Here is a 16,199-nt window from a genome sequence, read left to right as displayed (position 1 = left end):
TCAAGACTACTAATGAAATATAGAATATCTTCTGCACCCATATCTTTTTTAAAGACAGTAACAGAACAATGGTAACATGCAGTATTTAGAGACCTCTGCATCAGTGATTTTGCCTGTCAGGGATGGGGGATAGCTGATTTTCTAATATAGCGCTTGTATGTGAGGCTTCAGAATGTGCACTTTTCTTTAATCAGCCAAGTGCATTTAAGGGACCACCTAGTATATGGAGATGTGGAAAGGAAAGCTTTCTACACATCAGAAGTCATATCGTCAGAACAAATGAAGGCAGACATGTCCCTAGATGTTCACTCTTAAGTTTTAATTACTTTTCCCTCCTCAGATAAACACTCTTCTCTCTTTCTATAATGTTGCCATTTAAATTTTAAGGAAATAAACCCGAATGAATATATTCATAGAGAAAAGAGGCAGGAATTTGGTAATCCTTCTGGTTAGTGTGCCGTGTCCGTTCATTTCATAACCAGTTTAATGTAGCTTGTCTGGGAAGTCAACAAAACAGGCAGTTACCACTATTTGGTTGAATGAGGGCATGCAGAAATTCTAAAGCTGTGTGAAAGAACCACTATAACATTAAATCGTGAAATTTGAGGTTCTCTAACATTAGTTTAATGAGATTTTACCAAATTTTGGGGAAAGACCTGAAGAATTTCTATATCTCATGTAAATAGAACTGTTTGAGAGCAAAAGTGTGTCAGCTTTCATTCAAACTATGATCTTACTTCGGTACAAAAACATCGGTCATTTAAATTTTGGGAAAATGACATTTTGCAAGCTTTGTGAACATTACTATTGTATTAAGACATTCACAAAACTTTTGCCCCACAGAATGGTCTCCACTATTCTTCCTATTAATGTAAAATCCTAGTACATCCTGCCATGTGAACAGTATCTAAATCCTGCCATCTTGCAGCTATTAATTTTCTTCTAACTGGGCACATGAAACACTAAGTAATGAATGAAAAGAATCAACAGAAGCTGTGACCTTTGAGAGATTATTTTAAGCAAAAATGTAGCTTGCTGTTTTTGTTTCCCTTGCATATTGCTAGTGGAAAAATATTTTTTAAATAAAATGCCTGTTTTAAAAAGAATGGCTTTGGGAAAGCATTTTGTTATATTTGTTGGGTACAGCCAAAGGTTTTGTCTATCCACTGATGCTGATAGACTTTCCACAACTTCTACTCTTGTCAGTTATCAGGGTTACCCACAGGCTTCCAAATGTCACTGTCAGACCAAATATTTTATTGTGTAATAAGTAGCTGCAAATGCATAACAAAAAATGCCTCCAATTAAATGAGATTTAAGAGTAGGATTATCACCTCAGTGAGAGGGGAAAATGACATTTATCCTTTTAGATCATTATCTTTTTATCAGAGGTAGGTTTTTGTGATTCTAGGATTTCAGCTTCATCTGTAATCTTTATTTTGTTTCATTGGCTTCAGAATGTCAATGCACATACATTAGCCCATAAAGAAGAGAATCCTGTCAATGTGTGTCTGGAATGTTTTTGTTTTTGCTTTTCTACCAAATGTTGAGGCAGTTAAGCATATCAAAACCTAGTTGTGAATCTAGCCACATATGTCTAAAGCTTATTTGTTTTACTACTTTGCCTGGCTTGCCTCACATCTCTGTCTGTAGAATAATACAGATTAGAGGTAGAAAAGACATTGATCACCTTTTCAGTCACTCTACGCATAGAATATTTGAGTGATCTGTCCAAAGCAGCTTAAAATTACTCAAGTTATGGTGCTTCTGCTATTTCCCAAATTCACAGTTCATTTTGATCAATTTTATGGCCAGAGGGTGTTAAAATTGGTCAGTTTCATGTTTTCAGATGTTTACATCTGAAATTTCTTGGTATTGTAACTATGGGGGTCCCAACTCAAAAGCGGATTGTGAGGATCATAAAGCTGATATGGGGGATTGCGGAATTGACATCCTCACTTCTGCACTGCCTTCAGAGGTGGGCTGTGAAGTGAGAGCTGTAGAGCTCACTGCATCTGGGGGAAATTCCCAGAAGTGGAGGTGGGTCTGATTTCCCCTGTGCTCCTGGGAGAGCCCTCTGCCCCCCCAGGGCTGAGGAGGGACAGGACTTCCTTTTCCCCTGCACAGCCACTGGGAGCCTTCAGAGCTTGCAGCAACCAGGGAGCTTCCTGCAGTTGGGTCTGATCTCTCTCTCCCGCCCCCCCAGAGCAGCTGTGCAGAGAAACCTCACTACTTGCTATAATGGGCAAATGCTGCTGCATGGTCCAGTCGCATCTAGATATGTCAGCAGCAGACCGCATGTAAAGTCCTAGAAGTGCTCCAAAAGCATTTTTAACCCACAAAAAAATCACATAAAAGGAATCTTTTCTACAGTGTATCAAAATTCTGTAGAAACAATCTATCAGAATATTGCCAAACTTCATAAAATGTCTGACTCATGCATCAAATTGTAAAGATGAATTTATTGGTGAGAGATTAGTGATAGGGACAAAAGATGCAGGAGTTGAATGACAATGCTCAGAGAACTCACATAAACTCTACCAAGAGCTATAGACGTGCAAAGCTTGAGAACAAATTCACATCCAAATGCAGAGCATAAATGGAGCAGATGCAGATTCACCAACCAACACAAGGAAAGCTTGAAAATTCGGCGGAAAAATACACCAAAATCTGTTCAAAAGCAAATGTACAAACACAACTCAGAGGTGATAAACAAAATACCAAGGAAGACAGAACAGTTTGCAAACAACCTACTCACTCCAAATTAGAGAGATAAGGTGAGTGAGATAATATCTTTTATTGGACCAACTTCTGTTGATGAAAGAGACAAGCTTGTGAGCTACACAGAGCTCTCCCACAGGTCTGGAAAAGGTATTCAGAGTGATCCAGATCTGTGAGAGAGCTCTGTGTAGGTCAAAAGCTTGTCTCTCTCATCGACAGAAGTTGGTCCAATAAAAGATATTATCTCACCCACCTTATCTCCGTAATATCCTGGTACCAACACGGCTACACAACGGTGCAAATAAGTGAAAATTGTTTATCCTAATTATTTAGGGCTAGATTTTCATAGTCCTTAATAGGCTATGCAGGGAAGTAACAAGGAAGTAAATGTCTCCTTTACTCTCGTGCTCAATTCTACTCAGATTTTTATCTTGCAGTGACAAGGATGGCTAATCTGATGCTCCCCTCTGAATGAGTGCTCAGAAAGTGGGAAGCCACCTGGCTTTGCTTGCAGAGTGGCTGGTCAGAGGCACTGGAGAGAGAAAGCTGCTCCATGAAAAGGGGTAGGGTCACTTACTCTTCCCCCAGAACAAGAGGGGAAACAGAAGAGAAATTTTGACGGAGTCACAATTCAATCCCTGGGATACTCCTGGGACACTGTATCTATGTAAATTTACAATCTAGCCATAAGTAAATACTTACAAAAACTGATACATTAGCAGACATGTGAACCATTCACCTACATATTTTCAACAGAGATTCATAATGAATAGCTTGACCAGCTCTAGTTTTGGATTATTTCTAGGGTGACCAGATGTCCTGTTTTTATAGGAACAGTCCCATTTTTGGGGGACTTTTTCTTATATAGGCGCCTATTACCCCCCACCCCCTGTCCTGTTTTTCCACAGTTGCTATCTGGTCACCCTAATTATTTCAAAATCTGATACCTCCCTCATTCTCATTCTTGATAAATAATTGCCAGTGATTTGGTAAATTCATTAGCTAACTTCCTTAATTGTAAGGACTAAAAATCCTGTATTAACAAGAACAGATTGCATTGCTTGTGGCCCATATGTTGTCCCTTCCCCCAACACCTAACCCCAAACACACTGTGCAGTTTGAAAAGAATCAAATTGACAGGGAAAAATCAGTGCCTCACTATAGCTAACTGCAGGGGCAACTGAGGTGCCCCCTCATCTTTGAAGCCACCTTTCCTCTCTTTTGTCAGTTTCTGTGAATGAGGGGATTTTAAGATTTTAAGCAGCATGCGCTTATACCCAGAACAGCAGCTGATGCATAGGAAATGGCTGGAAAAGTGTTTTTTCCCTGAAGCATCTTTAACTACTTTTGCATGTCCTCTGAATCTTCCACAGAGGCAGCCAGGGGTTGGCAGCCTATGACCTCAATAGGAATATTGCCTGAGTAAGGATGGCAGGATTCGATGCATGGAAAATTGATATTTAAAGTCTGTGTCAACATACAGGAACAGTAGAATTTAAGTGCTTTCATTGCATTGCCGTGTGTACATTGCAATTCCCGCTACAGTGAAGTTCATCTCTGCAGGGAAAAAATATATAGCAAAAGGCTTTTTTTGAGGAAGTGGTTGAGATCTAGTTCAAGTTTCTTTCCTCCAGCTCTGTCTTGGATCCCCTCCAATTTGTCTTCCACCTCTCCAAACTATGGCAATTGCTCTCACTAAGGTGTAGCCTGGGATTAATTTGGAATGCCAAGTGCACCTGTCACAAAGAACAGGTTCTTTATTCAGGTGACTGCTTAGCGTTAATTAAGAAAATGAGATTGGTAAAGCACACACAAACTTTGAGCTTCAGTTAACATAAATATAATTGAAATAATAGAAAAATTGGTATATATAAGAATAAGTATATAGTCAAGTGGTTTCCTGCATTGTTCATACTTACAATCTTACATGGCACATACTTACAGCCTTATGGAGACCATCCAAAATAAAGATGGAAGAAAGAGTCAGTGGAGCATACCACAAGAGGAAGGTGCTGGGCAAGGCTTCCTACCCTGGTTGCCCCTTGTCACACTCTGAGTCCAACTAGAGATCAGTGTGACTGCCTCTTTTTTTTCATTTCACCCATATATGTCCAGGACCACATATGATTGAGTCTCAACCCTCTATTCATATTTGATATTCCAGGAGACCAATTTTAGGGTTCCAATTGTCCATATGTGGTATTCTGGTTGACCATAATTACACTTCTGACAGTTAACCCAACTGTTCATGTCAGTCCCTTTCCCAATAGCTTTGATATGTCAGTGTGCTTATCTCTTATTGCAAAAAGACCTTAAGATGCTACTCTGTTTGTGATTTATCTGTTCGTAGAGCAATACATAATATAAATATCATAGGATACCTATTGCCAAATTTTATAACCTTCAGTCAAGCACATAATCCTCAGGCTAGATTAAACCAACTGCCAACTTCTACAGGGCCTCACTCAAAACACTTAACGCCTAATGCTTATTACCTGTAACCATGCCTACTTTACTACATGTATTTTGGTTCTGCTACTTCTTGTTATAGCTTCAATAACTTCAATTTATTATTTCTATAAGCATGCTTAACAGATAGATTATATTTTACCCAAAACTATATGCCCTCTAAGATCAGGTCAGGGGTCAACAAAGGTAACCAACTATCTTTTCCTGAATGAATATCAGGACCTATTCTCCATTCTTTTGATCTTTGATCTCTAATATTTTTGATGCTATCAGTCACACACTCTTTCTTGAAAGCTTCTCCTCTTATGGCTTTCATGACTCCATTTCCTGGTTCAGCTACTACCTGTCATTGTTCCTTCAACGTATGTTAGTAGGTCTTCTTTCTTCCCTATCCATGTCTCCGTGTGATTCCCACATTACCTCATCTTTTACCCCCTCCATCCTTTTTCTCATGTAGCTATAACTACCATCTTTACATTGGTGACTCTCAGATCTGCCCTTATGCCTTTGTCTCATTTCAGCCTCTCTCTCTGATGTTCTGCCCTGTCACCTCACTGCAATGTATATTTAACTTCACCAAAACTGAGTTCCTGGTCTTCCCTCCAAAACCATCTTCATTCCACTCACCTGCTCTGTCATGGATGACATCATTGTTATATATCTTTTTTCCTTCAAAACTCTTCTCAATGCTCTTCATTTTGTGATGTCTACAAAAAAACTTAACAATGCTTAAGCTACTGGTGTGCTGAAACCACCGTTCATCATGCTGACCAATATAGTTTCATGGTTGACTTGTATTCCCCTGGCTGTCTGTGTTCATCACTTGTCTATTATGTTATATTTAGATTGTAGGCCCTTTGGGTGAGGGACTGCTTTCTTGTTTTGTGTTTGTACAGCACCTAACACAATAGCAATACAAATAATAATTGGGAACTGGGAAGAGGAGCAGGAAGAGTACAGGAACTAGTATGGAGTTAGTGGGGACATGTTTGAAGGGCATAAAGACAGATAATTCCCCATAGCCTCATTGCACAGCTCTGACCCCTTCTTTCCATTCCACCCTTCATAGAATCATAGAATCATAGAATATCAGGGTTGGAAGGGACCCCAGAAGGTCATCTAGTCCAACCCCCTGCTCAAAGCAGGACCAAGTCCCAGTTAAATCATCCCAGCCAGGGCTTTGTCAAGCCTGACCTTAAAAACCTCTAAGGAAGGAGATTCTACCACCTCCCTAGGTAACGCATTCCAGTGTTTCACCACCCTCTTAGTGAAAAAGTTTTTCCTAATATCCAATCTAAACCTCCCCCATTGCAACTTGAGACCATTACTCCTCGTTCTGTCATCTGCTACCATTGAGAACAGTCTAGAGCCATCCTCTTTGAAACCCCCTTTCAGGTAGTTGAAAGCAGCTATCAAATCCCCCCTCATTCTTCTCTTCTGCAGACTAAACAATCCCAGCTCCCTCAGCCTCTCCTCATAAGTCATGTGCTCTAGACCCCTAATCATTTTTGTTGCCCTTCGCTGTACTCTTTCCAATTTATCCACATCCTTCCTGTAGTGTGGGGCCCAAAACTGGACACAGTACTCCAGATGAGGCCTCACCAGTGTCGAATAGAGGGGAACGATCACGTCCCTCGATCTGCTCGCTATGCCCCTACTTATACATCCCAAAATGCCATTGGCCTTCTTGGCAACAAGGGCACACTGCTGACTCATATCCAGCTTCTCGTCCACTGTCACCCCTAGGTCCTTTCCGCAGAACTGCTGCCGAGCCATTCGGTCCCTAGTCTGTAGCGGTGCATTGGATTCTTCCATCCTAAGTGCAGGACCCTGCACTTATCCTTATTGAACCTCATTAGATTTCTTTTGGCCCAATCTTCCAATTTGTCTAGGTCCTTCTGTATCCTATCCCTCCCCTCCAGCGTATCTACCACTCCTCCCAGTTTAGTATCATCCGCAAATTTGCTGAGAGTGCAATCCACACCATCCTCCAGATCATTTATGAAGATATTGAACAAAACGGGCCCCAGGACCGACCCCTGGGGCACTCCACTTGACACCGGCTGCCAACTAGACATGGAGCCATTGATCACTACCCGTTGAGCCCGACAATCTAGCCAGCTTTCTACCCACCTTATAGTGCATTCATCCAGCCCATACTTCCTTAACTTGCTGACAAGAATGCTGTGGGAGACCGTGTCAAAAGCTTTGCTAAAGTCAAGAAACAATACATCCACTGCTTTCCCTTCATCCACAGAACCAGTAATCTCTCATAAAAGGCGATTAGATTAGTCAGGCATGACCTTCCCTTGGTGAATCCATGCTGACTGTTCCTGATCACTTTCCTCTCCTCTAAGTGATCAGGATTGATTCTTTGAGGACCTGCTCCATGATTTTTCCAGGGACTGAGGTGAGGCTGACCGGCCTGTAGTTCCCAGGATCCTCCTTCTTCCCTTTTTTAAAGATGGGCACTACATTAGCCTTTTCCAGTCATCCGGGACTTCCCCCGTTCGCCACGAGTTTTCAAAGATAATGGCCAGCCCTCTGCAATCACAGCCGCCAATTCCTTCAGCACTCTCGGATGCAATTCGTCCGGCCCCATGGACTTGTGCACGTCCAGCTTTTCTAAATAGTCCCTAACCACCTCTATCTCTACAGAGGGCTGGCCATCTCTTCCCCATTTTGTGATGCCCAGCACAGCAGTCTGGGAGCTGACCTTGTTAGTGAAAACAGAGGCAAAAAAAGCATTGAGTACATTAGCTTTTTCCACATCCTCTGTCACTAGCTTGCCTCCCTCATTCAGTAAGGGGCCCACACTTTCCTTGGCTTTCTTCTTGTTGCCAACGTACCTGAAGAAACCCTTCTTGTTACTCTTGACATCTCTTGCTAGCTGCAGCTCCAGGTGCGATTTGGCCCTCCTGATATCTTTCCTACATGCCCGAGCAATATTTTTATACTCTTCCCTGGTCATATGTCCAACCTTCCACTTCTTGTAAGCTTCTTTTTTATGTTTAAGATCCGCTAGGATTTCACCATTAAGCCAAGCTGGTCGCCTGCCATATTTACTACTCTTTCCACTCATCGGGATGGTTTGTCCCTGTAACCTCAAGGGATTCCTTGAAATACAGCCAGCTCTCCTGGACTCCCTTCCCTTTCATGTTAGTCCCCCAGGGGATCCTGGCCATCTGTTCCCTGAGGGAGTCAAAGTCTGCTTTCCTGAAGTCCAGGGTCCGTATCCTGCTGCTTACCTTTTCTCCCTGCGTCAGGATCCTGAACTCAACCACTCATGGTCACTGCCTCCCGATTCCCTCCACTTTTTGCTTCCCCCACTAATTCTAACCCGGTTTGTGGAGCAGCAGTCAAGAAAGCGCTCCCCCTAGTTGGCTCCCCTAGCTCTTGCACCAGGAAATTGTCCCCTACGCTTTCCCAAAAACTTCCTGGATTGTCTATGCCCGCTGTATGCTCTCCCCAGCAGATATCAGGAAAATTAAAGTCCCCATGAGAATCATTGCATGGTTCCACACCCCCATACCTCCATTCCCTGCCCCTCTTCCTCCCCAAGTGCTCAGACTCCCCCACCACCTCCTCACTGCTTGGACACTGCTTCCCATTTGAATGCCTCCAACATTCCCTTCATCACTCCTGCTGCTTCATGCCCTCACGGCAGGATCAACCTTTTCTTTTGTCACTCTATACCCTGTGGTGAGCTTGGCAGGGCCATGCTGAGGAGGGAAGGTGATGGGGCCCTGAGTAGTGTATTTATCAGCTGGAAGTGGAAAGGGCTGGGGCAGTTGACTGGAGATGCAGAGATTCTTCCCCTAATCTGGGCATAGAGTATGGGGCTCTACCCATCCACCTGCAACATAGGCCGCTGAGAGAGATGTGAAGTGTACCAGTCATCTCAATGAGATGTTCTCTGATGAACGAGAGCACCCCATGGAGATAAATATAGCCCAAAACAATAGCTCTAAGAGCTACAAACTGCTCCATTCTTCTCAGAGGTGTTCGCATCTTTCCTTCCAGGGTTTTCAGCGTTTGTGGGTCAGTCCCACACTGAGCATGCCCATTCTCAGTTCCTCACCCTGGTCTTAGCACGTGTTTGCTCGGTGCAAGCCACAGGTGTGTATGTTCTCAGCTTCCAACTACAATCTCAGTGCTGAATACTACTTCAGGCACAAACATGCCCATTCCCACCTTTCCACCCCTGTATACCTGTGCCATGGTTGGAACAAGCTCACTCCAAACTCTCCATCCTGCTTTCATCGTTGTGGTTGTATTAATTTAGATGGACTATATTGGCCCAAATAGCCAGTCAAAGGTGTTAACATAACCCAGTCATTGTTTCAATATTAAACAGTGTTAACCAAGGTTCAGGATTTGGTATACAGAGACCTCAGCCCAGCAAACATACCATAAAATGCTTTTAATCCTTTATTAAATTTCAGAAAGGAAAAACAGAGCACGAAATGTAAAATATTAAGCAAGGCTTTCATTTCAACACATTCCTTGTTCTTGTGGCACCTTAGAGACTAACAAATTTATTTGAGCATAAGCTTTCATGAGCTACAGCTCACTTCATCGGCTCAAATAATTTGTTAGTCTCTAAGGTGCCAAGTCCCCTTTTCTTTTTGCGAATAACTACGACTAGCGACTAACATGGCTGCTCCTCTGAAACCTGTCATTCCTTGTTCTCTTTCCCTTTAGATGGAGAGAGTCTTTAGAAAGAAAACCCCTCTTGTTTCACAGTCTCTTCGGGGGGTACCAAAGATGATAATTGTTCTTTTGGGGGGGAAAGAGAAGAAGTCAGTTGAAGTGGGCTGGAACTATTGTTGGAGTCCACTCCCATATAGAGGAAACAAGATAAACACATTCACAAAGGAAAGAAAAGATGGAAAACGCAGCTTTTATCTCTAGTGTTGGCTCTCACTTGGAACCTCACTGCTGGAAATCAAGGGCACAGCATGCAGTCTTTATCAGTCACTCCAAACTTCTACCTGCATTGGGCATTGCTTTTAGAAGCTTTTCTGGTCACAGGCTTACAGCAGTATTACAAAATATGCAGTTTTGGCCAACTAACTAGACAGGAAGCAAAAGGAGAAAGTAGGAAGGAAAAATAAGTTGGGGAAGGACAAGGACACAGGGCAGGGGAACAGACTCACTTCTCAGGTGATGTTTGAGATTGAGCCAAGAATGGTAGAGATGGTGATGTCATTTGAGTCCATCTCTCTGGCCCGGTTCAGTCAGGACGTGTCTCAGGATTAGGAGGAAGACGTTCCATGGTCCCCAGGTGACAGGGTGTGGTAGCCATGATGAAGCTCATTCTTTCTCCTTCTTTCAGTCAACCAGTGTAGCAATCGCCAGATTTTCTCTGCTGATTTTCATTTCAAAGTCTCTCTCTCTCTCTCTTTTTTTTTCCAGTGAACTTCAACAAGGAACACTGGGTGGAATAGCCCCTCCCCTCATTACTTTGTCTTCCAATTAGGCTAATTTCTGACAAACCAATTTTGGTTCACTGATTTTTGAACCCACACTGCTCTTGTTTAGCAGGTATGATTTTAACACAGTCCTGGACCTTGAGTTATGCTGGCCTCTTTGTTCAGGGCTAATTTAGTCTCTCTCTTTCACTTTTGCATTTTTCCCATCAACTCTTGTTGTAGGTTACTGTGACATCTTATGAACTTGCACTCACTTTTTATAGTTGAGCTCACAAATAGAGTAAATGTTTAGGTCCAATTATCACAATAGCAGGGAGATATTTTGAAAGAGGGACAAAACTGGGGGTAGGAATGTGGGGAGGTTTGTGGGGCAGAGTTAAGTCCTTTCTTTTCTGCCCACCTTCTCCTCCACTGCTGTTCTGGCATCCTCTTTCCCACTAGAAGGGGCACTGGGCAGAATGGTGAGCCTGGAGCCCCGTCTCTGCTGCTGGAGGCAGCATGGAAAAAGTGGGAAGTTCTGGCTTCTTTTCCCTGAATAGGAGCAGTGGAAGGAAAGGGAGCCATGGAACTCTCTCCCTTGGCCTGATGGAGTAGCCATGGTAAGAGAATTGTGGGGGAAGGGCACAAATAATTCCACTTCCCTTCTCCACAAAATGTCTTCAGATTGGAAGATGTCTTTATGGTTCTGTTTTGTCAGCGATTCTGGCCTCTGAGATTACCAAGATCCCTTGGAGGATGATCCATTATTTGTCAAAGGATCATAGAAATACTACATTTTTTTTGGAAACAGTTAATCAAAGCTTTAGTCATTGAACTGGGTTTTCCAGGACAGAGTTTGATCCCATAAACTAACAAGGGTCATTGTCTAGAGGTGTGCTGGTTCCTCAGAAGCTGTGCCAGAGCTCAGCCTTAAGGATGACACATTCATAGATTCCAAAGCCTGAAGGGACCCTTAGGATTATCTCCTGTATAACACAGGCTGTAGAACTTCCTCAAAATAATTCCTAGAATATAGCTTTCAGAAAAACATCCCCTCTGGATTTAAACATTGTCAGTGACGGAGAATCTACCATGAGTTCCATTGTTCCAATAGTTAATAAGCCTCACTGTCAAAAAATTATGCCTTAATTCCAGTCTGAATTTGTCTAGATTCGACTTCCAGACATTGGATCATGTTATACCTTTATCTGCTAGATTAAATAGGCAATTATTAATATTTATTCCTTATGAAGATAGACTGTAATCAGCTCCCCTTATCCTTCTCTTTATGTTAATAGATTGAGCTCCTTGAGTCTGTCACTACATAAATCATGTTTTCTAATCCTTTAATCATTCTCATGCTCTTCTGAACCTTCTACAATTTATCACATCATTTTTGAATTGTGGCACTAGAACTAGACCCAGTATTCCAGCAGTAGTTGCACCAATGCCAAATAAAGAGAGAAAATATCCTCTCGACTCCTGTTCAAGAGTCCCCTGTTTATGCATCCCAAAATCACATTAGCTCTTTGGCCAAAGCATCATATTGCGTGCTCATGTTCAGCTAATTATCCACCATGCTGCCCAACTCTTTTTCAGAGTCACTGCTTCCCAGGATAGAGTCCCCAATCCTTTAATTATGGCCTGTGTTCTATGTCCCCAGATGTATATATTTACATTTAGCCGTATTAAAATGCATATTATTTGATTGCACCTAGTTTGCCAAGCAATCCAGATCATTCTGAATCAGTGACATTTTCTCTTCATTATTTATCACTCCCCCAGTTTTTGTGGGGTTTTGGTAAACAAAGGGGCAGAGCCCCGCTCTGCACCCCTGTCCCCCCCGTCCCCCCCCCCGCCCCAGATCTGCTCCAACCTCTGGTATTCCATAGCTCTGCATCAAAAAAGTTATTAGAATCTGAAAACATTATCAGTTTCTTATGTTAGAGTAGCTGTGTATCAAGAACCCCTTGACCAAGTTACCGAGTGACTTGCTTTCTTTGATCATGCACAGTTCCGTTATTCAGAATATACAAAATTCCAGCTGTTCCAATTGGATCTGGGTCACATGATATTTGTTCTCTTGTTTGAAAGAGTGACTGAGGATGAGAAGGAAGGTTTCAGAAATTGGGGTCCTAGCCTGGCCCATGGGAGACACAGGCTCAATTCCTCCTCCACCAAGACATCCTGTATAACCCTGGTCAAGTTCCTTAGTGTCTCTGCACCTCCATTCTCCCCATGTGTAAAATGACGATAATAGTCTTTTCTGTTTCACACAGGGATTGTGAGGATTAATTCATTAAAGATTGTAAGGAGTTCAACTACTATGGGCCGTATAAAATCATAGTTTGAATGTGTACTTGTTTACAATTTCATTTCCTTGGAAATATTTTCTAATGTTATCTCAAAGTTGATGTTTCTGTAAATGTTCTCAGAAATTCAATCATTCATGGAATGCAAACAAATATGAGTTTTTAGATTTAAATAGGAATTATTGTGTCCTGTGGCAGATAAGTAGGGTCCCTGAAAACATAGATGATTAGCCCCATTAGATCTGTTGAATCTGGAAAAAATTAACAGGAATTTGTTCTGTTCTGTTCCATTTCTGTCCATCAATATAGCTTTTCAGACATTTTTATGATTTTTTTTTTATCCAGGACAATGTAATGTGGTCTCTCTGTTTCCCCTTTCAGTGATAATTTTGAGATGGTATTTTTTGGTTGGCATAAAGGTGCTCTCTTGTAAATGTATGGAAACTTCAAATGGATGGATGAAAAATGTTATGCGCCTAAATGCATAATTATCTGACTGTTCAAGTACACATCATAAGCTCCCTGAACATGCAAGCTAATGTGTTAACCCAAGTGTGCTTGCACGTATTCATGTATTGGCCTAGGTTGAGTAGGCCTATTTTTTGCACATCTGACACGTTTATGCTGTTCTTTAAGGCAAAATTGAAGCGAGTCATGCAAACTCAAACTCATACAGCCGCATCGATCCAGTGTGGGATTTTTGTTCACCCTGTAGCATGAACTATCTACATTCTAAACCCTTCCCTCCACCCTCTGAGTGTTTGTCTATTTCTCTAATTGTGAGCCTTCTCTGGATTGGGCAGGGACAGTAGAGCGTGTACTTCAGATCCTGTCTGCAGGCTGAAAGGTTCTTGTACATCAGGTTCTACCCACCTTGTGGGAAATGACCACAGTCATCTGTATCACAGGTTTCAGAGTAGCAGCCGTGTTGTCTGTATTCGCAAAAGAAAAGGAGTACTTGTGGCACCTTAGAGACTAACAATTTATTAGGAGCATAAGCTTTCGTGAGCTACAGCTCACTTCATCGGATGCATTTGTCATCTGTATAGAATACTGTTTGCCACAAAGTAGTGAGTCAAAGGCTTCACAAAGCTGCTGGTCTGATGAGGGTAAGCACCTGACTCCTCTTGGTGTTCTCAGTTACATCCTCAAGTGGTACTGTATCTGTACTTGTAACAACCTGAATTGAGATAAAGGAGGACATAACAACAGTATCATTACTCACACATATAGCCCTTTTAACCATCACCTTTCTCTCAGTTCTTGTCTTTTGGAGTTACTTCGATGATGAAAAACCTGATGTAGTGAAATTATATAGAAATAACTTGCTGGAATTTCTCAGTTCTTGTACTTCCTGCAGATAGAATCAATTCTGTTTTGTACCTTTCAATAAAGTACTTAGCGTTTTAGAAAGGAAAAGTATGAACGTCAATATTACCAAAAGAACTGATATTTTGGAAACCTTTTGAATATAACTTTCTTAACCTCTAATATTAATGAGACTCTAATCATGTCAGCCATCACTGTTTACTAACTCTTACCTAATGGAATGGTTTTGTTTGTTTTCTGAAATGTCCCCTACTTCTATGGTTGCTCAATAATTTGGAGATACAGCTCCAGTAATCATTTAGGCTTCCCTAATCATGCTATGTTTTTACTCAGATCAGAATTGTTGCTATTTTGCAAACATCCCTATTTTCAAAGCATATCCTACAGATAGCTATAAGATAAAACCTGATCAACTAACTTGTAGCCTCTGCAGCAGTCAGAAGAAGTGAAATTCCTCCTTTTCCCTGCTTCTCTTAGTCTTCCTAGTGGCACTTTCTCTGACATCTGTATCATCCCTCTCTCTGCTATATTAAACAATATACAGGATTATTAGTTGGGAATTTTCCCATCTCAATAATTTTTCAGCAAAATAGGGTGATTCTTTTTTGCCCACCCCTTTTTTTTTTGCTGCTGAAAAATTGAAACTTTATCCTACCACCACACATGGCATGCATGCGTGTGCCCCCCGCCACCATGAGTTTCCAGCTGGAAAATTAAAATGATAGTTCTGTGACTACTACCCCCTGGGAGTCAATTTCGCTTTCTGGCTTCAAGGGAAATTGATAAACACGTTCATACCAGAAGCTGGCAACAAAACATTCTATATGTTTTCATGCAACAGAATTTTTCAAGGAAATCTCTTCCCACAAAAAAAATTACTTTTTGTACTGGGTGTGCATGGAAAATTACAAAGAACACAATTTTTAATTGTGTTTTTATCTTTGGTGGGAATGGATTCCATTTTCAGATCTAATGTTATTTCCTGAGTGAGTTGACAGCAGCAGGGTCTGAACCTATACCTCTGAGCTTATGCAATATGTAGCAGACTCTTCTATCTCTGTGGTATGTCTATGCTGCAATTAAACACCCGTGGCTGTCCTGGGTCAGCTGACTCAGACTTGTGGTGTTCTGGTTTTGGTTTTGTTTATTGTGGTGCAGACTTCGGCGTATTCAGGCTGAGCCTGACTCCCCTCGTGGATCTCGGAGCGCAGGCGTCAGCCTGAGCCTAACATGGTACACTACATTACAAGCCCCCTACACTACAAGCCTCCTAGTCAGAGCCCCACAAGTCCGAGTTAGCTGGCCCAGGCCAGCCGGGATGTTTAATACACTGCATACATATTTAATCTGGCCCAACCACTAGAGGGAGAAAGAATGCCCCACTAGGGAAGTGCGGGTTCATATAGTTTCTTGACAAAAGCTGTATGCCATATTTGACCCATTAACAACTCGTGTACAATCATTTAGATTCATCTGTATTAAATTAAGAATGGTTTGTCTCCCCCATGTCAAATTTATTTAAATATCAAAAAATGTGGTGTAAAGAAAGGGACTTTCAGAACTAAATTTTGGATGTAACTCCACTGAAGATCATCTTTTTTTCTATCAAGTATATATATAAAGGGGGGTTGTTGGAAAGAAAATTAGAGCATGAGACATGCTGATTAACTAGTGCTAATGTAAATGGGATCCTGGGTAATCATAAGTCGCCGTTCAGTCTGACATGGTCCTGGGCAAGATAATGGAGCAGCGACACAGGACTGTGATTAATGAAGAATTAAAGGAAGGTATATAATTAATTCCAATCAACACTGGCTGTATGAAAATAGATTACTAGCAAATTCACTTGATTTTGTTTTTTTATGAGATTCAAGTTTGGTTGATTAACGGTATAGTGTTGATGTAGTACTTAGACTTCTCCTAAGAAAGTTACTTGGTACTGGTCAACATTTGA

At 41.7% G+C, this 16,199-nt stretch overlaps 1 protein-coding gene across 1 annotated transcript in view; it reads left to right on the top strand.

The window, feature by feature from the left end:
* PDE4D (phosphodiesterase 4D) overlaps window positions 1-16,199 on the top strand; it is a 1,154,521-nt gene that overhangs the window by 213,161 nt on the left and 925,161 nt on the right. The window lies entirely within an intron of this gene.

The sequence above is a fragment of the Dermochelys coriacea genome, chromosome 5 (genome assembly GCF_009764565.3).
Source record: "Dermochelys coriacea isolate rDerCor1 chromosome 5, rDerCor1.pri.v4, whole genome shotgun sequence".
In the NCBI taxonomy this organism is placed as follows: Eukaryota; Metazoa; Chordata; order Testudines; family Dermochelyidae; genus Dermochelys; species Dermochelys coriacea.
Note: the sequence above shows the minus strand (reverse complement) of the source record. Positions and strands in the feature narration are given on the sequence as shown.